Below are 21,544 nucleotides of genomic sequence, written 5' to 3' on the forward strand. Positions count from 1 at the left end.
GAGACAGATGCCTCTGTGTAGCTGTGCAGATGGCACCAGCAAGGCATCTCTGGCTCCTCCAACTAGGGGATGCTATCCCAGGAAAAAGTGAATCTCTGCACAGAGATAAGAGGAGCAGGGGGAAAAGTATCAGCTTGCCTATCAAGTGGGAGAGATCTGGAGGCAGATTGGAGAGCAGAGGATAACAAAATTCGAGTGTTCCAAAGGCAACGATCTGGCCCAGGGGGCTGAAATCTGGGGAAGTGATAAGGAGCTGCAATAGAGGCTATCAGAAGGAGCAGCAGCCTGACACTCAGGGAAACTCACTTGGATGTCTCTACAGCAACCCAAGGAGCAGGGGAGAGAGGGAGGAACAAATGGGAGCTCTAATACTTGAACCAGCACTAAAAGAGATTTTCCTGGCAAGCTCTACAGCTGAGCATCACTCACTCTGTAGGAAGAGCACACAAATTTATTACCTTAAATTCCAAGTGTAATTCAATGTGAAATGAGGAACAAAGACCAAATAAAAAAAGAAAAAATAAAACCCCGAGGGTGATGTCACTATTTACTATCACCATGAAAAGAAGCCACTCATGCACAGGGCCCAGAATTTCATCTAGATATGTTGATAAAGCAGCACAAAGCCACACTGACCACTTGGAATTCAATGGAATAATCTCTGGATAAACTTCCCTAAGCACTTTGAGCTACCAAAAAAATAAATTCAGAGAATTTACTAGAGGAGGGTTATTTCTGTTCCAGTCTTGTCTAACAGAAGAATAGAAGAGAAGCAATTGAGAATTTGACATATGGGAGTAATAAATAACACTGTGGATTAAAGCAGTCAAAAAAAAAAAAAAAGCATGTGTATATACATACATAATTATTTTAAGCAAAACAGCTTTTCTTCTGATAGAGAGGAACAGAATGCATAGCAAGACCATCACGGCTGTGCCAGAAAGAGGCACTTGAAAACAGAAAGAAACATAAATCATATGTCAAAAACAAGTTTACATGGCTGAGGAATACAAAAGAACCAACATTAATCACAGTGCATTAAAGACAAGACACAAAGCTAACTAGAAAGAGACAAAATGCATCAGGAACAAATTGGTTCACATATAACAGGAGGAAACAAATGAAAGCAAGACCTTGTTCCTAAAGAGAAGATGATGCATTTACTCCCTTGTGCTAAGGAGTTCACCAAAAGGGGAAGTATCCCCACCCTCCTGGGGCAACTAATGGGAGAGCAGCCCAGAGCTTCCTTTTCCTCTCTTAGAAGGTCTTTGAAAGGATAAATAGGTACTCCTCTGCAGTTCTTCAGTGCCTCCTTGATCTCCATGGGAAGTTGTCCATTGATAGGGGATAATTAGGGGATTGCACACTGCTGGGATCAGTGGGAGAGCACAGCTCTGTCTGTAGTGGTTACAAAGGGGTAGGTTGGCTCCAATAAAACCTAAATTAAGGCAGCATTCCCCTATCATTATCTTTGACTTCTCTGGGAAACCAAAGAGCAGGAACATTGAACTGTCCTCTCCAATCCAGCTGTGTTTGCACAACTGACAAGGACACAAAGCCCAAACCCTGCTTGCCTCAAACACAGGATGGGCACATCTGGAAAAGAAGGGAGTTTTAAACCGTGCTGGGAGCTACATTACAACCAGTAACAGATCTTGAAAACAAGCTGGTCCTACAGGACATGTGAGAAAGCACATCTTGGGACAGCAGAAGCTGCTTTTCATCTTGTATCTCACTGATGTGTTGTGTTGATACTACAAACATTATAGGAGGATTTCTGAAAATGCTCCTTAAATTTTAAACAAACTCTCTCTTTGGAAAATTAAACTGATGGAGTATTTCCCAGTAATATCCCAGTAGCACTGGCTTAAATCCATTTTCATAGGAGAAGCACACTAGGAAATACTAGATTGAGTTTGTTTTCAAAATGCTTAGTAGTGCTCACTGCATGAGCAATGCCAGGAACACACCTGAACCAAGTTTTGAACCATTCACAGTTTAATAAATGTTACATTTTAAATGGTTGTTATTGAAATGGTAGCTATAGTCTTCACATAGAATGAATTTTCCATTTTGTGGGGGGGAAAAAAATCTGCCTCATTAGAGCTGTATAACGCAAACCCCAGCTCCAAAAGCTTACAACTGAAAACAGCTTAGTATCATCTGATCAGAAGTAGTTATGCAAGGAGAGGACTTCAGCTCAAGGAAAGAAGCTGTAGACATGGGCCAGATGATTTCTACCTTGCAATAGGGCAGGTGTCTCCACATGAAAGGGCAGAGAAGCTTCCATTTGCATCAAAAGCCATAAAAACACGCCTTGGGAAGGAATGGCACAGAAAACCAAGCAGCAGCCAAGGATCAGGTCAGTCAGACATCCATCACGAATTACTTCAGTGTATTTGATGACTCTTTGGTGCACTACTTTTTTTTCAAGTTTCCTCTGCCTTTGTAGTTTGATCAATCTTAAGATCTCCTAGAAATCAAGCACAAGATGCTGCTGCTGTAAACCAAAATCAGGCACCAGAGTGGTGACGTGGGGGAATTTGCTGTCATTATTTGATCTCCAAAGATTTTCAGTACTGCTATGCAGTGGCAATAATTTGCATTCTTATTGAGATGAATTAAGGTCATCATGTTGTATCATAACAGACTCCATTAATTCAAAGCAGCTTTGGAGCTTTATCAGTGATATTCATTGTCCCCAAAAGCCAACATCCTTGCACTAAAAAGCTTTTAATGTTGTTACCTTTCTACTGCATGAACACAACAAATCCTTTCTCTGGTTTCCCTATGAATTATAAAGTATTTCATGCACATTTTGCTCAGCATATATTGGAAGCACAAGTGCTGTGTCAATACTGCCCTTGTACTGTTCCTGGCTTTCATATCCAGACATAACACAGTGCATTAACACACTCCACTGGATTTAGTTTTACAGCTGAGCAGTGAAAAGATAACCATTTATAAAAGTTGATATGATGCTGGATCCATTTGGACCAGGTATAGATGCTTTGTGTGATGGGGAACAGGAGACTTTCCCTCTACCCCCACACACTGTTTTTTGACTTGGGAACATGATATACTTTTAAATACACTCTCTTCAAGTAGCGTGGTGGAGAAATTTCCTCTCTAAAAAGCAGGAAGCTATTTTTCAAAGACTACCTTTTAATTTTGAAAGAGACTGCATTCAAGCCAGAAGATCAGCTACCAATATTTTCTAAGTGATCTAAAGCATGACAAGCTTAGCCAGCAATAGAAAACCCATACAATCTATCCACTATTGTCTGAGGGTTAATATAGTTATACCAAGCCTATTACTTCTGAGCCTTCTAATGAAAAATGTTCTATTTAACAAAGTGAACATCAACATCCTGAAGAGGTTCTTCTGCTATCTGTCTTCCACCTTTAATTTTAATTAAGAAAACAAATGGACAGTAAATTTGAAGCAAAGAATCAACATTAATCTCTAAATCAAAACGATTTACATTGAGATTACAATTAATCACATGCATGAAATATCTTATTTAATAGGGTGATGCCCTCAGTTACTTTGTTTAATCACTAAAACAATTCAATTTCCAAAATTAGAAATTGGAACCATTCCAAACATAACCCATTAAGATTATCAATCCAGCAAGAACAGTACACTGAACCTCTGAAAAATAAACTCTTCAAAACTTTTTATTCCTATACTAAAGAATGTAAAGTGGGTCCAGACAGAGTGAACCTCAATTAAAAACAGGGAGGTGTAATGCAACATCTAAACAAGGAGATGACCCCAGGACATTTGCCCTTAAACTTGCTGGTGACATTACTCAATCCCCATTCAAATAAAGGGCACCAGGCCAGATTTCACCCTTGGATAAACAAATCTACTTCACAAAATTACTGGATTTACCTCCAGTTACAATGGGCATAGGTTTGGTTTATTAATAAAGGCAAGATTTTGCCAGCATCCTGAATAAACAGCAGAGAGGACACAGCTTTAGCTTTGCAGTCGGGATCAGCAGCTGTCACATGGGACATTGCTCAGAGATCAGGTCTTGGCCCAGGTGCACACACAGGCTGTCACCAAAACGTACCAGAGTACACCAGTGATGGCTTCTACAGCTGGCTAAGCCTTTTATTCAGGTTAAACATTTAAAAATGTCTCTTCAGCCACCGTATTCAAACAGGGTTCCCAACCAATGATGTTCACAGCCTCCTGTCCTGATGGAGAATCACACATCCCTCACAACAATCTCCCACTGTCCTCACAAACAGGTGGAGGCAGGATATGAGCAGGCAAACTAAAGCAGCCAGCTTTGATTTAGCCTGGCCATAATATTTCAGCCAGCACATCAAGACATGGCTGGAGCACTTCATAGAAACACGAATTTACACACACATACACATCTTTTCCTCCAGCCAAATGCCATAAGTCTTGAGACGCTGCCTCAGCAAGATTAACACAAGACTATTCATTATGTGATCAATAAGCCTGTCCTCTCAGGGGCTCTTTTCCTCTTGCCCCACTTAGCTTTCCACTCTGTGGCAGGGTGGATTTATTTAAAGGATAAAATTCCTCTTAACTGAAGACTGCCCAGTGATTTCTGTTCTCATCTTGTATTCTAGCACTATGTCCCCAGAATTTAAGACAAAAAAAAGGAGCAGGGAAGGGAATCAAGAAGAAACTGGGTCATAGTGCTCTGGACACCCCAAAGTGTGTCTGTATGTCTCTGTGTCACATCTTAATAGAGAAGAGCAGACACAATCTGCTTTCTTACTTAAATGACACTTCTCGTCTAAAAATTCATTTTTCAAGTGGATTTTCCTCGCTTCGCACACTCAGAGTCACCCTGCCAGCAGAGGAGAACAAGTCCTTCTGGCTCCCTGCCCCCTCCACATGCCAAATCTCCTCTGGTAGCACCTCAGCTACCTTCTTTTCTCCCTCGCACAGCTCCAGCCTTTCCCTGCTGTGCAAATCCCCCAGAAGAGCCAGAAAAGCAAAAAGCAGCCCCAGCTCCAAAGCCAGAGCTGGCATTGAGACCCACCCCAGCACATGCTCACCTTCACACAGACCCCTGCTATGAGACACCGTGGCCAGGGACAACCCCAGTCACAAAAGACAATGAAATTCATTGTTACTCTTCAAACCATCAGCCCAGAAGGGGTGGACAATGCCCCTCCATCCTCCCATCCTCAGGAAAACACAAGTTTGCCCATTAAAGCAGGGTTCTTCATCCTAAAAGCTTCTTGAGGTAAAAGTGTACTTTTATATCAGACTTCTCTCTCTGGTGGTTCATTTTGGGAAGGCAACACATGCCTGGTTATGGAACAATCCTAACTCTAACCCTTATTTCTCATTTGCTAAAAAACATTGTTTTGCTACCTCCAGGGCTACTATAGGCTTGCACTTGCCTGGATTGCTGATGTGTGTGGAGGAAGTACCTGCAGTTAATGCTAAAATGGGACAAGCTACTGGAGAGGGAACCATTTTATTTCATAAATACATAAATAAAATAAGCTCTTCTCAGCTTGTCTTCTTGACATATTAACTTCTGTGTTACCTTCAGGCAGGAAATAAAGAATATTAACCAACAAATCAAGTAAATACATCTAGTGTGCTGCTTTAGGAATGCAATCTGATAATGGGTTTCCTTAATAATTCTCCGTTTTGCTGGTGCCAAACCAAAAGAAGGACAAATACAGCAGCAGCCCATCTCACCTCTTCTGAGCAGGCACAGGGACTGAAAGGGAGTCGGGAGCAAAGTTCTGGGCTGCTCTGTTCCATAAAACCCAGGGTGAAAAATTCAATAGGCTAACACAAACCACCGAAACCAAGGGTCGTGACAATAGGGTGACACTTGATGAACCCAGCTGTTGCTCCAGCAGGAGCACTTGTCCTTCCCAGAAATCCCCCTGGAAGCTGTGCCAGCCGCGGCTCCTCGGGTTAAGGACAAGGCCTCTGAGCCCGTGCTCAGCTGGAGGAGACCCAGCCAGCCACCACCACCCCACACAGGTTCCCCACGGGGCTGGGGAGGCCTGACTGACCCCATTGATGGGGAAATGGAACACCTCGTGCTGGGGGAACCCGATCCTTCTTGCTGGCAGCACAGGCCGAACCCGCGGCAGCGCCGATGCTGAGGGGAGAGTGATTAATGGAGAAGAATTGATCCTCCCAGTCCTTGTCAGGCAGCCAACTGCTGCCTCAGACAAAGAGGGCTATGTGGAATGCTACCAGGCAGCCACTCAAATCATGCCACAGCTTATAATGCCTCCCCATACCTTCCCCTTTCCTCTTTAGCAGCTACTTATGCGTTAAACAACCTCTTTTTCTACACGTTTTGAAGACTGACAGCGGAAAAACATCCCTGAGGTGCAGCAAGCCTTACCCACCCAGCTGCCCCCAGATCATGTCCCACTTTTTCTCAGAAACGAGGCCATGAAAGGTTTTCAGAAAAATTCAGAGGAGACCAGGCCAAAGAAACCCTTCCGAAGAATAGAGACAAACAGAAGGATGTTTTGTGGAGCTTCCATGTCGAGACAGCCAACAGGTAAGGAAGAAACAGGAGGGAGGATGTGCAGAGCTTTCAGGGCTCTGTCAAAACCCAGCTTGGACTAGACAAAATAAAGTATTATTTCTGCCTTTTGGCACCATGAATCACATCCCCAAATCCTTGAATTATTTTTTATTTTTAATCTTGATACATTTTTTTTTCCCCCTGAATTATGGCAGGAGGGTAGCATCAATCCCTCCGTGAAGGGCAGGAGCACACCTCTCCTTCAGGTTCAACCCTCAAATCTCATTAATTGCAGCAGCATCCTCAGGGCCCGATGTTTGCACACGACGTTCCCGAAAGGAGACAGGAGGCAGAGGAGATGAGCGCACCCCACACGAGCAGACGGCTGACTGCTCCATCTGGCTCCCTTCCACCCTCTCCCTCAGAGTCCCCAGGGCAAAGCTCTGCTAACAAAAAGGGGCTTCGCAAATACCACGCCAGGCAAGCACGGTAGCACACGCAGCTTTTGGCATCTGTTTATCATTAAAGATAACCTCACCTGGACGGCTGGGGAAACGGCCCACCTGCTTTTTAAAGATAGGTTTCATCTCTTCTCTCACAGCAATCTGCCTGTGCTGAGTGATGCTTTAAAAATATACCAAGACACGGTGCTAACACTGAAGCATTTCCTTACCCAGCCGGGCAGGGATAAGATCTGCATCGCACAAAAGGCCAACATATGGTGCTGATAGCTCCCTGATTATGTCAACATTTATTAGTTAAGTAAAAATCACCAGCCTTCTTTAAAGGAAGGAACCCAGATGCCTGCAATTAATATTTCTCCATTCCACCGAAGAAACTGTAATGCAATTCCTAATGTCTCTACTTGAGAAGGCTCAAAACTCGCAAATTATGTCATTAGAAACTGCAACAGGGTAACGAGAGGTTCGGTATAATGTATTTTCATTAGCCGAGGCTAATTGGAGCCAAATGAGTAAAACAATGCAGCGAGAGCGAAGCAACAGAAATCCTCGGGTCTTTAGGAGCCGAAATAAATGAGGGTAATCAGCGGTGTATGCAGCATACAGCATGTTCAATTAATACAAATGGCAGAGCACACGCGGGAGCTGGTGGGCAGCAGGCGTCTCGTGGTGGTGTGTGAGCATCAGCAGGATGGCAGCCTGAGACAGGGACAGTGCTCGGGTCTGAGGGACACCCAAAACAACAGGATTAGGGGTGAAAACCACCACCCCTGAGCAGGGAAAGCAGCAGGGATCTGGGGAGGAGATGGAGAAAGGGGAGGAGATAGACACCTGTTTGAGGGACACCCGAAAAAACAGAAGTAGGGTTGAAAATCCCCACAAACTACCACAAAAGGGATGTCTGAGCAGGGAAAGCAGCAAGGACCTCAAGAGGAGATGGAAAATGTGAAGAGACAGACACCTGTTTGAAGGACACCCAAAGAAAACAGGATTGGGGGTTAAAACACCAAAAATTGCCAAGGGAGGGGAAGCTGAGTGGATAAACCAGCACAGACCATCAGAGGAGATGGAAAAAGGAGAGGAGATGGCTGCCTATGGAAGTGACACCCAAAAATCAGAACTGGGGGGTTAAAAACCCCAAAAATCACTCCAGGAGGGAAATCTGAGCAGGGAAAGCAGCACAGACCTTGGGAGGAGATGGAAAAGGGGAGGAGATGGCTGCCTGTCACTTTAGAGGAAAGGCAGTAGTGGCAGCTCTACCCTTGGCAGCTCCAACACTTGCCACCTGCACACACAGATATTTTGTGGGGGTGGATTCTCTGATCCATCCTCCTCCTCCTCCATCTTTTCATCACGTCAGTTTAATTGTTATAGTAACCACAGTAAATTGATTTTGCAATTTAGCTTTCAGACCCTTCTGAAGCGAGAACAACCAACCTTGTCTTTCGCTTCAATCTTCTTCTCAATAAGATCAAGGCTGCTGTCCCTCAATTTTCTCTTCTTTTAGAAGAGAGAATAATGATGAGCTCCCTCTTCAGCATTTGCTTCTGGTCCAATCTGTGGCAGAGAAAGAAATTTATTTTTTTTTAATTCCCACTAGGCAAATCCCCTTTTAAAAAATATTTTCCTTTGGGACTTAAGGATTTAGAGATGTTATTTTGTAGCTCAAAAGTCACAAAATGCTTATACTTCTCCAAATTACTGGCATTTTTATGCAACTCTTGATACACATTTTTTTGCCTTTCCCAAAGAGGGAATGCCAATACATCTATCATTGTTCTCCAAGTACAAAGCTAAGAGCCTCACATACCTCACATACAAACACTGAATTTTACTGTACAAATCCTACTGAAATTAAGCAAATTATATGAAAGCTTAGTGAGCTGTCCATCACTCACAGCCATAGATACTCTGCCTTTTTTTTCATATTCTGGAAAACAATAATAAGGTTCTGCATCCATTAATAAAATTGCAATTTCATGACAAAGTCTGCACTGACTAACCTTGTCTTTCATCACTTCCCATCAATAAATGTGACTGTGACTTAAGCACTGTATGACAAACATGTTTGCAATCAAAGACTAATTTTATCTTAAAGCAATTAATTCATTTTTGTGTTAGCATTTGGCACACGGGTTTAGATGGGGGGATGGTCTTAATTCCAAGATTCCCCTCCCTCCTTGTTCTCTCCCAGAAAAAAAAAAAAAAAAAGCTTTCACACTGAAAAAATCTGAGGGAAAAGACAGAAGTTAAATACTAGGAAGGTCAAAAAGCTTTATCATTGTGAAAGTGAAGATGAGGCAGCATTTCCTGTTGTGCTCTACTACATTGATTGTGTCTGAAGATTAGGACAGCAAATTACACAGGATCTGTCCATGAAATACATCCAGAATTTAAAAAATAGCCAAACATACAAGAAGGCACACCAGTAGTGGTTTAGGAAATAATTAAATAGAGAAGCAAAGAGTTAAAGCAATTATACATCCTAAGTTCTGCAAAATTACTGATGAGCAGCTGAACATTCATATCCATGAGCTGTTAAAACATGTTCCAAGTTACTAAAGTTTGCCTAGACATTTTTCTCTTAGCTTGGTTTGTTGGTCCCAGAAATCCACTGATGTATATCAAATTAAAAGACCAAAGATTTCCTACTACAAAATCAAACTGCCCTAATCCTGCAACAAATTTTTAAGGAGGCCTGAGGCTGCATCATCCTTTAAAACCCAAGTAGAGGTTAACTTCAGACCCTGCTAATTCCAAATCCAGAATAAATACATGAAATTCAGTGGGGGGAAAAAAAAAAGCTGAAAAAAATTCATCCAAATTTAACAGGTAGCAATTTTTGGTATTATTTTAATTATTCTGCACCAGACCAATTGTGCTGAAAGATATTAATTTTTTACACTTCTGTGTAAGTGAAATAAAATGAGTTATAAAGCAGACCATGGAAATGACCTGAAATAAGTGAAACTGCAGGTCTGGGCTGACCAAGATTGTGGCAGAACAGATGGATAATGATCAGCTCCTTGTGTCTCTTACACATGCTACAGAAGAAGTTTGACTTAGGTTCAAATCATCTTTTTCAGAGAAAAAAGCATTCCAGGGATATTTCCCTGTGAAATACCAGAAAGAAAAAAAGTAGATTACTGATGTCCATGCAATTTTTTTTCAATTTATAAAGTTCTGCTCCCTTCCTCCCTCAGTGATATATGACAAGGAGAAAGAAAGAATATACAGATCCAAGAGAAGATTCAATAACTGTTTTTAAACATAGAAAAGAATCTGTGGGGATAGGACAAAAGCCACAACACTTATCTGAGATTAAATCCTGATCCCTCTTAAGACAGTGGGGAAACCTTCAAGAAGTCTACAGATTTACCTCTTCTTCCTTAGTATATTCCTCCCTCCATTTTTATGTAACTAAATATTAAAAAAGTTAAAAGAAAAAAAAATCCTGAAGCATTCCTGTAAAAGAGCCCTCCCCAAAAGAAAAAAACTCAAACCCATACTCAAAATAGTATTTCCCTCAAAATAGCATGAGCACGTAAAGCAACAGTTAAAAATGCCTGTGTGTATACTCTGATGTGGAGAAATTCTGGTGACATTTATTTCCATTTTAGAAATTAATCAGGATGAGCATTTCTATTAATAAATATATATTTTGAGGTAAGAATAATTTTCTAGAAGATGGCAGGAAAAACACAAGTCTAAAGGTGTTATTGCCAAGCACAGAATCCAAACCACCTTTCAAGCTAAATCCTACAGATTTTGCTATTTTAGCAGTGTTTTGCTTCCACATAAAAGAGTGGGAGAAAGGACAGGAGGGTGGTCAGTGAGAATAAGCTGCACATTTTTCAGCACATATTTGTAAACACATGATATTAAAATATCTCAGCTGAGTCCCTACTAGGAAAGTCCTAAAGGATCTGCTGAAGCTCAGGAGCCAGGTAGATTTCAGCTCCAGGAAGCCACAGAAGCAACTGGCACAAGCAAATTCAGGTTTTCCAGACAAATAGAACTTAGTGAAGAATCTGTTTTCCCACATGACAGGGAAAAGTGTGTTCTGTGTAAAACTTGGTTGAGCTTTTACTATATAGGTCAGAGTATGTAGGACAGGCAACCTGTGGGACAGCAGAGGTGCCACTACACAGTCTACCTGTGAAACTCATTTTTCCAGCAGCCAGCCCATCCCAAAGGTTACTCTGATAGATTGCTTAGGTTAAGCTCCTGCATCCAAACTCACCTTAATATTTGTGTTTGGGCATCAGTGCCCAAATCCTCCCTGTTTCCCACCAGCCCAGCATCCTTAGTTTTGTCCTTGCCCTATATTGTCTTTGGAATGGAGAGATGAGAAAACAGTGGCTTTCAAAGACAATAACAGGAGAAGACACAATAATTGAAAATTACTCTCTCAGGCTTGGATAGCAACTATAGAAACAAGAGACCAGTGACTTTCCCATCCATAGTAACTAGAACAGAGATCTTGTATTATTATTTTGTTCCTTGAAAAAACAAAGCTCAAAACATTACTGCTAAACCCACAGAGCCTTGTGTCACTGTAAAACAGAAGAGCATTTTATGCTGCATTTTACAACATCAGCACTTCAAGGGGACAAAACCATCCATGAGCATCTCCACTGCACCACAGAGAGAGAAACACACTGGACACTTCCCAGTTTTATCTCACAGCCAAATAAAATGAAGATGGTTCAGCTGATGTCTACTGGCCAGACCCACAGCTGAGGGTTCCCCTCTGCAGTGCAGACTGAGCAGATTAGCAGGACACCAGGGAGTGTTTCTCTGCAGATGCTCTTTATTTGCTGAGCCAGAGCTGCAGCAGGGAAGGCCTTTCTGCCATGACAGGATATCTCGGGCTTTTGGGACTCCTCACATGCCCTTCTTTGCCAGTAGACACAGAGAACTGAGGGCTGTTCCCTAGCAAGGAGGCTTAGGGGGCTCCCAACATCCTTGTTCTGGTCATGACTCAAGAGTCCTGCATCTGTTATTTTCAAAGAGGAATATTCACTCTCCACTCCCTGAAAATTACACCAATTTCACCTTTACACATGCCAAAATTAAAACAGCTCTGCCACAATCCTTCTGAATACTATGTTATCCACAGTTCATTGTTTTGCTTTAACATAGTTAGGATTTTCCCCCAAAGAGGCAAGGTTTCTTCAGGGACAGGGGGAGAACCTCAATCACCAGGATATCCCAAACACACATCTTTCCTTTCACAGCTCCTTGGAATCAGACAAGGAAGCAGTGCTGCTGGCATCACAGGAATGAAGAAAGCATGAACAGAAAGTCACAGACAGGAGCAAAGGCTGAGGTTTTTTTCTCCCCTTGTTGCCACTGAAGTGCTGATGAAGGTCCACATCATTCCTGTGCTTTAAACATTAAAGCAGCAAGTAAAGGACAGCATGGCTCCTAACAGCCCTGTCAGCATTCAAGTTTCAGCTCTGATTTCTCTCTTAAAACAAGAAGTGATTCTCTGTCCTGCCTGTGTTTAAAAAGGAGATTGATTTGTCCTTGAGCAATACCACTTGTAATTACAGTTACTCAGAGAGTAGATAAACCAGGGTGTGGGAGCAGGAGAGAGAAGAGAGCACCAGGACTTTTTGAAGACACTTATCAGAGGCCAGAAAGAAGGCACTGAGGTTTTTCAGTCACCACCTATAGAAAAGCACAAACACAGAGTCTGTAATCATTTCCAAAAAAGGCAGATAACGAAAAAAATGCCTCACCAACTCACACTCACCAACACTAAATAATTTCAAAATAACTTAGCTCAGGCCCACAAGCCTGCCAGACAGGGAGAACAAAAGCTGCTACAGCTGTTGATTGTCAGGTCTCTTCTGAGACAACTTTCACCATGACCAAGACCAAGCCAGCAAGGAGTAACTCTATCCCTCCATCTGACACCATCACTGACTTTTAATTTCTGCTGCAATACCTCACCACAAACAAACACTAGTTCTAAAAACGACCAAACAGGCTCCTTCTAGCAGTAATCTCTCTCTCCCTGGCCATCACTGCTACTATCATGCCACTTCTGGATACCAGACCCAGCTGGACACCTGAAATACCAGCTCACAGAGACTGTGGGGGTGGCCATCAGGCCACACAAAAATGTTCTCATCACCTGTTCTTTGCCCCAGTCTCTATATTCAATTCACACAAACCACGTGGGATGAGATTTTTGTACCATCTGAAGTGAGATGTACCACGAGGCAGGGTTGTTTGAGGGTTCTTGCAATGCTCTTTCTCTTTGTTATTCCATCTGATATTGCTATAAAACACTACAGAAATGAGAGAGGAACTGTCACCAACCTTCTCTGAACCACGGCAAGAGGCGCACAAGGGTCAACCAGCGTGTTCTTCTGCTGGGGGAAAGGCTCACTCCACTCAAGGGAATCTTCTAAAAGTTTCTCAAAGTAAAGTCCCCTTCTACTCCAGAAAAGAGGAAAAGCCTCCTTTGCTGCCTATTTTTCATATTGCACTCCCATCAGCCCTGGCTATCGATAAGTCATCTGTGATTAATCCCCCATGATTCATGAACCAGGATACTCCACAAAACAACGATTAGTAGATCAGCATATACAGATGACTTTGCCACCTCAGCAGCATTTTACAAACCTTAACTAATCAGGATTTCTTAAACTCCCTTCACCTGGCTCTCACCTGGCTCCCTCCTAGCTCTTTCCCCTCCTCTTGCTTGCTTGCAGGGAAGCTCCTTTCGCTCCCTGCTGTTAAAAATCTGTATTCTGCCCTACCCACACCTTACTTGCTCCCTCATCTTCTCTTTTCCTCTTTTCACCCTCAGGCATCCTTGTTCCAATTAAAAACCCCAGATGGAGTAGCTGGAAGATGCCTAAATATCTAATGAACAGTGAGATGAAGCAAAAGAGATATTTAAGGCTTCACAAGGAGGTGAGCAGCACAGAGGGAAGGAAATGTGAGTGACAGAAATAGGGTAAGGCACATTTGCCTAAAAATGAGGATAGCAGAGAGCTCCTAGAAGCAGAGAATAAGCAGAAAAGAGGAAAAGAACCAAGCCCTTTAACATTTGTCTTTCCTTATCAGGAAGGTTTCAGGTGTGGTGAGTTCTCCTGTTGCAAGCTGCCCTTGGAGACACAGCACCATGTAAGCCTGTAGGAAAGAGCAGAAGCTGATGCTGACAGATACTTAAAATACACTGAAATTCAATAGCTCTGGTTTCATTCCCCATAAATTTCCAGATATCCACAGAATTGAAGTGAGATGTGAATAAAATTCATTTTGTATTCCAGAAAGAAGAGAGGAAAATTATACATTAAAAACCAAAGTTTCAAAATAAGCCTTCTTCTTTTGGTTCAGGATGACTTAGAAAAAAAATTACAATAGAAATTTCAAGGAGAGAATAAATAAATTAATTTAAAGTCAACGTGTGCATAAAATCACATTGTAGTAACTTCATGGAATCATGGAATGGTTTGGGTGAACCATAAAGCTCACGGAGTTTCACCCTCTGCCATGGGCAGGGACAACTTCCACTACCCCAGGTTGCTCTAAGCTCCATCCAGCCTGGCCTTGGACACTGCCAGGGATCCAGGAGCAGCCACAGCTTCTCTGGGCACCCTGTGCCAGGGCCTGCCCACCCTCACAGTCAAGAATTTATTTTAATATCCCACCTGAATCTCTCTTATTTTAGTTTAAAACCATTTCCCCTTGTCCTAGCACTGTCTGTCCATGCAAAAGTCTCTCTCCTTTTTTTATATAAGCCCTCTTTAGGCACTGCAAGGGGCTCTGAGGTCTCATGTCTGCAATTTCCAAAGCTCCGGTGCAACACTTTGCACTTTTTTATCACCTTCACTAATTCATGAATAAATTTTAAAGCAACCATTTGAAAGTTTCTAAGAAAATACAAGTTTTCAAAAGGCCTTTCAAGAAGGATGATGAGGAAACTGTGCTGCAACAGCTCCAGCTTGATAACGTGGTGGAAATGGCTGTACAACAAAATACAGAGATCCACAGAGAAAAAGAAGTTCAGTTTCCAGATGCCTGGAATCTCTGAACAGGTTCAGAAGGGGTGAATCACTCCTAGTTTCACCCTTGCTCATGCTGCAATAATTCTGCACTGTCAGGTGCACTGTGAGAGTCTACCACAGACTGGATTTCTTCTCTTAATACATAACTTGCTTTTTCCAGGGAAATTTCAAGGTTCTTGTGAGATGTTGCAGACATCAGACAGCTCAGGTGGGAATCTGCAATATGCTTTTGGTACTCAGTGCCTGATTGTCTGGTTTGGGGTAAGAAAGGTGAGACCAAGTGGTGCCTTTCTGTCTTTAACTTTCTTTCACAAAAGTATGATTTGATTTCCTAGAAAAATCTGGGAATTTACTGTAGGCCAACCTTCAAAGGCAGTCAAAATGCAGACAGGGACTGCTGTACCACAGATCAGCACCTGCCTTGTTTGAACAGTGCAATGCTGATTAAACACCAACCTGTAGGATGGCCATGCTAGGAGTCACTCTTGTTTTGCTGGTGATGGGGAACAAAAAAAGCACTGTGGTAAAAGTGGCTCAATAAATTACGTGCAGCAGAGTTAGTGCAGGTGTGTTTTCTTGGCCATGGAGCAGGCAAGGGACTCAAGAAGTGACTCTGAGGCAGGGAAATTTGAGATCAGCAGTGCTGACTTCCGCAGAAAACTGATTGTTTGGAATTAATGTTAATAAATCTAGCCCTCTTTTCCTATACCCACTCCCCCTTCTCCCAGCTCTGCCACAAAGACTCCCTGCACACTGATGGCTGATTACAGTATCCAGCACAAAACAAACCCCTTCCCCTTCCTTTGTGTCACGTATTTGGACAGATACAGAACCTTTGTGTCTCTTGCCGTGGCTGACATGCCAGCCAGAGCCAGCAATCTTCACTTGGCAGGAATTTCCATGTGAAAGGGATATTTTGAAGAAAGCCTGTGGGCCAGAGCCAAGGTAAAATCTCCTCACTCTCTCCAGCAAATGTTGCTTTTCCAGTGTGAAAGTACTGAGCCACTGCCCTCCGGACCACTGTTCCCATGGATTTGTCCCAGGTTGGAGCCTGTCATCGTCACAGCAGGAGTAGGAAGAGGGTTTTTCAGTGGGACGGGGATCGCCAACAGCACAGACATTGTTTCTTCACAAAGGAAACAAACTTGAGCCCGAGGTTTTTTGGCCAGCAACACATCCCTAATGCAAACAGCCCTCGGTTCTATCGCTCTAGGAAGGGTGACTGGGTCTAGCAGGGAGAGGAATAACCCCAGGCAGGGGCTGACAGCTAAATCCAGGCCATTGAAAATGAGAAGCGAAGACACATTTTTAACAGCTACCTCCTGAAATGAACTGCCAGGGGGTGAAGCTGGGCAGTTTAGGTTTTGTTTAAGTTTTTCAGATCAGGATTAGGGTGTCCTCCCTGCATCACAAGTTATTGCAGACCTGAGCAAGACTTGTTGAGCTGCAAACACCCTTGCACAGAGTGAGAATAAAGCTTTGTATAGTCAGGGTTCCAGCCAGGATGAAATGACCGATATTGGTACTGCTGCTCTTCCAACTCCAGCCATGAGCCGGATCTGGCCTTCCCCACAGTGTCCCTCAGGAGGGGAAGCGGGCACTGCTGTCGGGAATATCTTCACTCTGCAACTTTACTGGCGACCCCAAGCCCTTCCCTGTCACCTCAGCATCCAAACTCCCCTCTTGGCTTTCATCACAGCATGCCACGAGCGTCACCATCAGCTTTCCTGCCGCCTCCTCAGCGTGCCCGATGCGTGCTGCTCAAGGAACGACGGCTGTACCCCGGGGAAACCCCATCCAGGAGTTTGCCCAGACTCCAGGCCAAACCTGGTTTTAGCCAGCAAATCTGACTGCGGTAGGCGGCCGCTCCTCGCAGCACCGCCGTGGTTCCTGCTTCAGGCCAAGCGGGGCCGGAGAGGAGGGCAGTGCCAAATGCGATGCTAAACCAGCCCGGGGCAGCTCCAGAGCCACGGGGACAGGGCACACAGCGCCAGGTGCCACCTGGCCGGGCCAGGAGCTGCCATCCGCACTGGACGCTGCGCCGGGATCCCTCCCGTGCGGGTGGAGCAGAGCACGGTATCCACCATGGATCCCGTGGCACTTGTCTGCGGGGCTCGTCCCCTCCTGCCGTGGCGACGGGCGGGCTCTCTTTCCTGCCTTTCCTGCGTTTTTCCCGCGGATGGGCGGCGGGAAGGGACGGGCCGGGAGCGCGGTGGCCGCGCCGCCACCGCGGGGCAACAGCGCCGCAACGCGGCCGCTGAGCGCAGTGCGGATGGAGCGGCGCCGGGGGCTCTGCCCGCATCAGAGCTCGGCAGAGCTCGGCCCGCCCTGCCGAGCCCTCCCCGGCACCGCCTCGCAGCTCTGGACGCCTTTACGGCTCAGCTTTGGTGGCTCAGCTAGCTAAATCCCGGGTAAGCATCACCCTGAGAGGAGGGGACCGATCCCTTCTCAACCCCTCGCTTTCTCATTCCCGCTGAAGTTTCCTATCCCAGCTTTAACGCTGCCACTGAAGTTTTGTAATCCTGCTTGTTTTACTTCGATTGAACTAGAAGACTCTCCTCTAGAGATTGCTGCCTGCAAAAGAAAAGATTGTCACCAGCGTTGTGCCGGCTGTTACTTTTCCTGTCCTCAGAGTGAATGTCTGACACTGTTCTGTGCTGGTGGTCATGAACTACACTGGCCCTGAAGGAGTTTCTCAGTTATCTGTAATACGTGTCATTTTGAGCTGTCTCCCTGCTGTTTCCATAACTGTGGGAAAAACAAAAACTCCAACAACATTTTAGTGTTAGAGAACCAAGGCATTACTTTATTCTGGCCAGGATGTGCAACAGAAAACATTTCATCCACACATGGCCCAGGCTGTGCAGAGGAGGTCATTCCGTGTCACACATCAATTTTATGAGATTTTTTGTATACTTATAGAGTCAAAATCCATAGAAATTCATTGGTTCAATGTTCATTGGCCCCAAGATACACAGTTCTTAGTATTTGGTTTCCTTTGGTTATCGATCTCTTCACCTTTGATGTTAATTAGGTTCTCATTCCTTGGTTCTCTTATGAGGTTTTTCCAGACCAGGTGTCTCTGACCATGCCAGGGGTGTTGTTTGGAGCTGGTGGTGGTTGATGGTTGCTATCCTTTGTGTATCTTCTGTGCTACTCCCAGTCTGTTGAGACCTTCAGCTCATCGGGCCTTGAGTGCCAAAACAGTCCTTTGAAAAGAAACTTAAAATTCCCTTCCCCTGGGGCAAAGGCAAACAAAACCCCTGACTAAAGTTACATAAAAACATTTTCAACTCGGTATCATTTCCAACACTACTATTAAGGGCCTCCTGCTTGTAGGGTTTTTCATTACTGACAGGCTGGGGCACATAGAGTATCCCACATGGAAACACCGCTTGTACATCACAAGGAAACACAGCTATTTCCACTGGCATTAAATCTGCCAGAGGGGAGGCATTCCCACAAATACCCTGCACAGCACTCAGGGACAACACATTCCATGGAGAAAAGCAAATTCCTCTGGGCCTCTGGAAGCCCATGCCCTGTGCCTATTCCTGCTCTGCACCCTCTACCTGCACCCTCCTCCCCCAGAACCCCAGTTCCTCTGCACCCTGTCCCCTACACCCCATCAGCTCTGGTAATCACCAGAGGAGCCCTTATCCCTGTGATGATCTCTGGAAATGCCTTTTGTCTCCAACAGCTCATCGCCCTGCCCCTCACCTGCTGAGATCAGCTGCTTTCCTACTGGGGAAAAAGAATAAAAAATGAACCCTGGGAATAATGAGGAGTTCTGAGAGCTTTCAAGTCCCAAAAATAAATAAATAAAGGGAAGGAGGAAGGGAGAATTGCGTGCTTTTTTTTGATTAATTCCCTTTCTTCCCACCCCCAAAGACCATGCAGTAAATAAAATGAAGTCCAGTCCTGACAGACACAAACCTTGACTGTCTGTTTATAGATGGTGTGAGTGCCAATATTCCAGCGGGATTGTGCAGAACAAATCTGTCAGGGAATCAGAGCACATGTTACGGAGTGTGAAGGTACATGCTTCACATTAAAACCAAATCCTTCAGAAAGTGCAGAATACCCTAAATCTACATCTGCCACACTGGTTATTCCTGTTGCGTTCTTAAAATTCATCCTGAATTTTATTTTCCGCATCTTGCAAGCGTTAGATCTGCAAAACAGCATTCTAAGTGCAGCTGTTGTGAAGTTCAGCTCTGAATAGCTATGTAGCTGAATGCTGGCTGGAATTCTGATTTTTACCTCTGAATATTTTCCTATCTTTTGGAAGCTGCCCAGTTTGAGAAACTCATCTTTTCTGCCTATGATCGCTGATACCATCACATTTCAGGGTGATGTGAGGGTGCCATTTTTTCACATCTGACTCAACCCAGCTCTAGCACCACCTTTTCCTAATTGCCTCAATTCCTCAGCACCAACTCCCTGTGCAGCTGCTTTTGCTTCTGTATTGCCATTACGTGTCCCCAAGAGCCACATTCAGTGCCACTGATGTCTTGGAAAATAATGTCAAGGAGCAGAAAGAAGCCTAGTAAATGACCAATTTATTTTTATTTTTTTTAATCCTTTGTCACCATCACCACCTCCTGACAGAGGAAGGAGACTTGAGGAGATTATGTATTATACAGTGATTTGCAGTGTAAATTTTGAGCAAGGTCATTGATCACACCAGAATTCAGTCATTGGTATTACCAAGCAAATACAACACAGAAACCTGCCCAGTTCTGAGACATGGTTTAGTAACAGTGGATGAACCTGTTGATTTACTTTGTATTTTTCATAATGAGTTATAGCTACATTATAGAGTTGCCTTCATTGGATTGCAGTTTGATTTTCCAAGTGCCATTTCTCAGACCTGAGGTTTTCCTAAAAGCTTTCCTCACAACAAAACCCATGCACTTATTTTCTTAAGAGAACACTGCTGCAAGTTTGTATCTACAGTTCAACAACAAATTAAAACCTTTTTATTTTCATCTACACACCCATGAACAGAGGTAGGAGCGCAGCAAAATGGGCCAGTGTGCTCCCTCTGATCCATTTCTTCCTTAGAGGTGGAGAAGAACACTATTTCTCCTCCACCTCCTACACATCAGCACTGCTGGAAGCTATCACCTCTCTCTGGTTGGACTTAGCCAATAAAAATAGAATAAAGTGTTTTAGCTCAGTGTTCCTAACTCACAGCTCTTCCTACAGGACTTTGCCTGAAAAATCTGTTTCCTCAGCAAACACTTCATCCCCCTCCCATCCTTCAGCTGGAGCTAACACCAGCCAAAGGCATCAGCACAACTTTGCCAGGTCTGAGTTGTGTCTCTGTAGACTGTACAATGTCCTGACGCAAAACAAAGCTTAAAAAAGTGAAAAATAACCCCAAGAACAAAAAAAACCCTACCATGCTCCTCCCACACGTTAGAGATTCCAAACCTCAGCTCATGTGTCAATTCAAAAGTATGAAAAAGCCACAGGGAAGGAAGAGCTGGAAAATATTCTGTCCCCTGATTTCTCAAAATGAAGGTTCCAATTCTTGCTAGAGTGTTTTATATGATTGTCAGTTCTCCTGAAGTGTCTGTCTGTAACCAGCAGACCAAACTTCCTGGCCCCTGCATCTCCCCAGGGCTCCGAGCAGAGAGCGCATCCCCTCACCCTAAGGTGGGTCCCTGTCCCCTCAGGACATTCTGCCACTTTGACATTATTCTGCCACTTTGTTTCCATTTTAACTTGGCTCACTCCTTAGCAAACTTTAAGCCCATTTGATGTCAAGTTACTCAAAATGCTCCAAGAAGGGGGAATTATAAGAGGAAGAAAGAGAGAGAGAGATACAGGAAGACAGAAAAGACATAGAAAAGCACACAGGCCACAAACACATTGAAAGAATGAAAGAATTTGAAACTAAAACATCCTGAATACCACTCAGGAGCACGCAATTCATCAGATAACTTTTACCTGCAGAGGTCAAACTACATCACAAAAAAAAAGTAGTAGCAAAAGTAGTTACAAATAGAAATTCAATCCAACAGCCCTTCACTTTTGACCTGGGATCTGTAGCCATACTTTTCTGGCCCAATTTTACCTCTGTTTAAAAACCGTAATACTACAAAAAACATACCTACAGGCAGTAGATCCAGGATTTCCCAGGTTAAAAATAGACATTGAAGGTGTTTTGATTGAACTTTTTTGTTTAAACTTTTATTTAAGCAATCACTGGGACTGGGAAAAGGGGAACAACCTTCCAGCAGCACCGTTTTCCTTTTGCACACTGAAAATGTTAGGGATTTCCCAATATGGACTGTGTTTCTATCTTGTGGGGACACTGAGAGCAGAAGGAATCTGTTAATGAAATGAGGAGCTCAGAATTTCAAAGTAAAAAGGGTGAAAACTAAAAGATAAAAGAAGTAAAACTAATTTTGAGCCCATTCCCTAATTTGTAATGCTCTAGTTACTGTGAGCAGATATGGAAATACAAAGCCTCTGATTCTCTCCAGCCCTGCCCAGGATGCAGGAGGCCAGGGGAGCACACAGGGAAGTAGAACATGTG

This window comes from Parus major, chromosome 1 (assembly GCF_001522545.3).
Source record: "Parus major isolate Abel chromosome 1, Parus_major1.1, whole genome shotgun sequence".
Classification (NCBI taxonomy): domain Eukaryota; kingdom Metazoa; phylum Chordata; class Aves; order Passeriformes; family Paridae; genus Parus; species Parus major.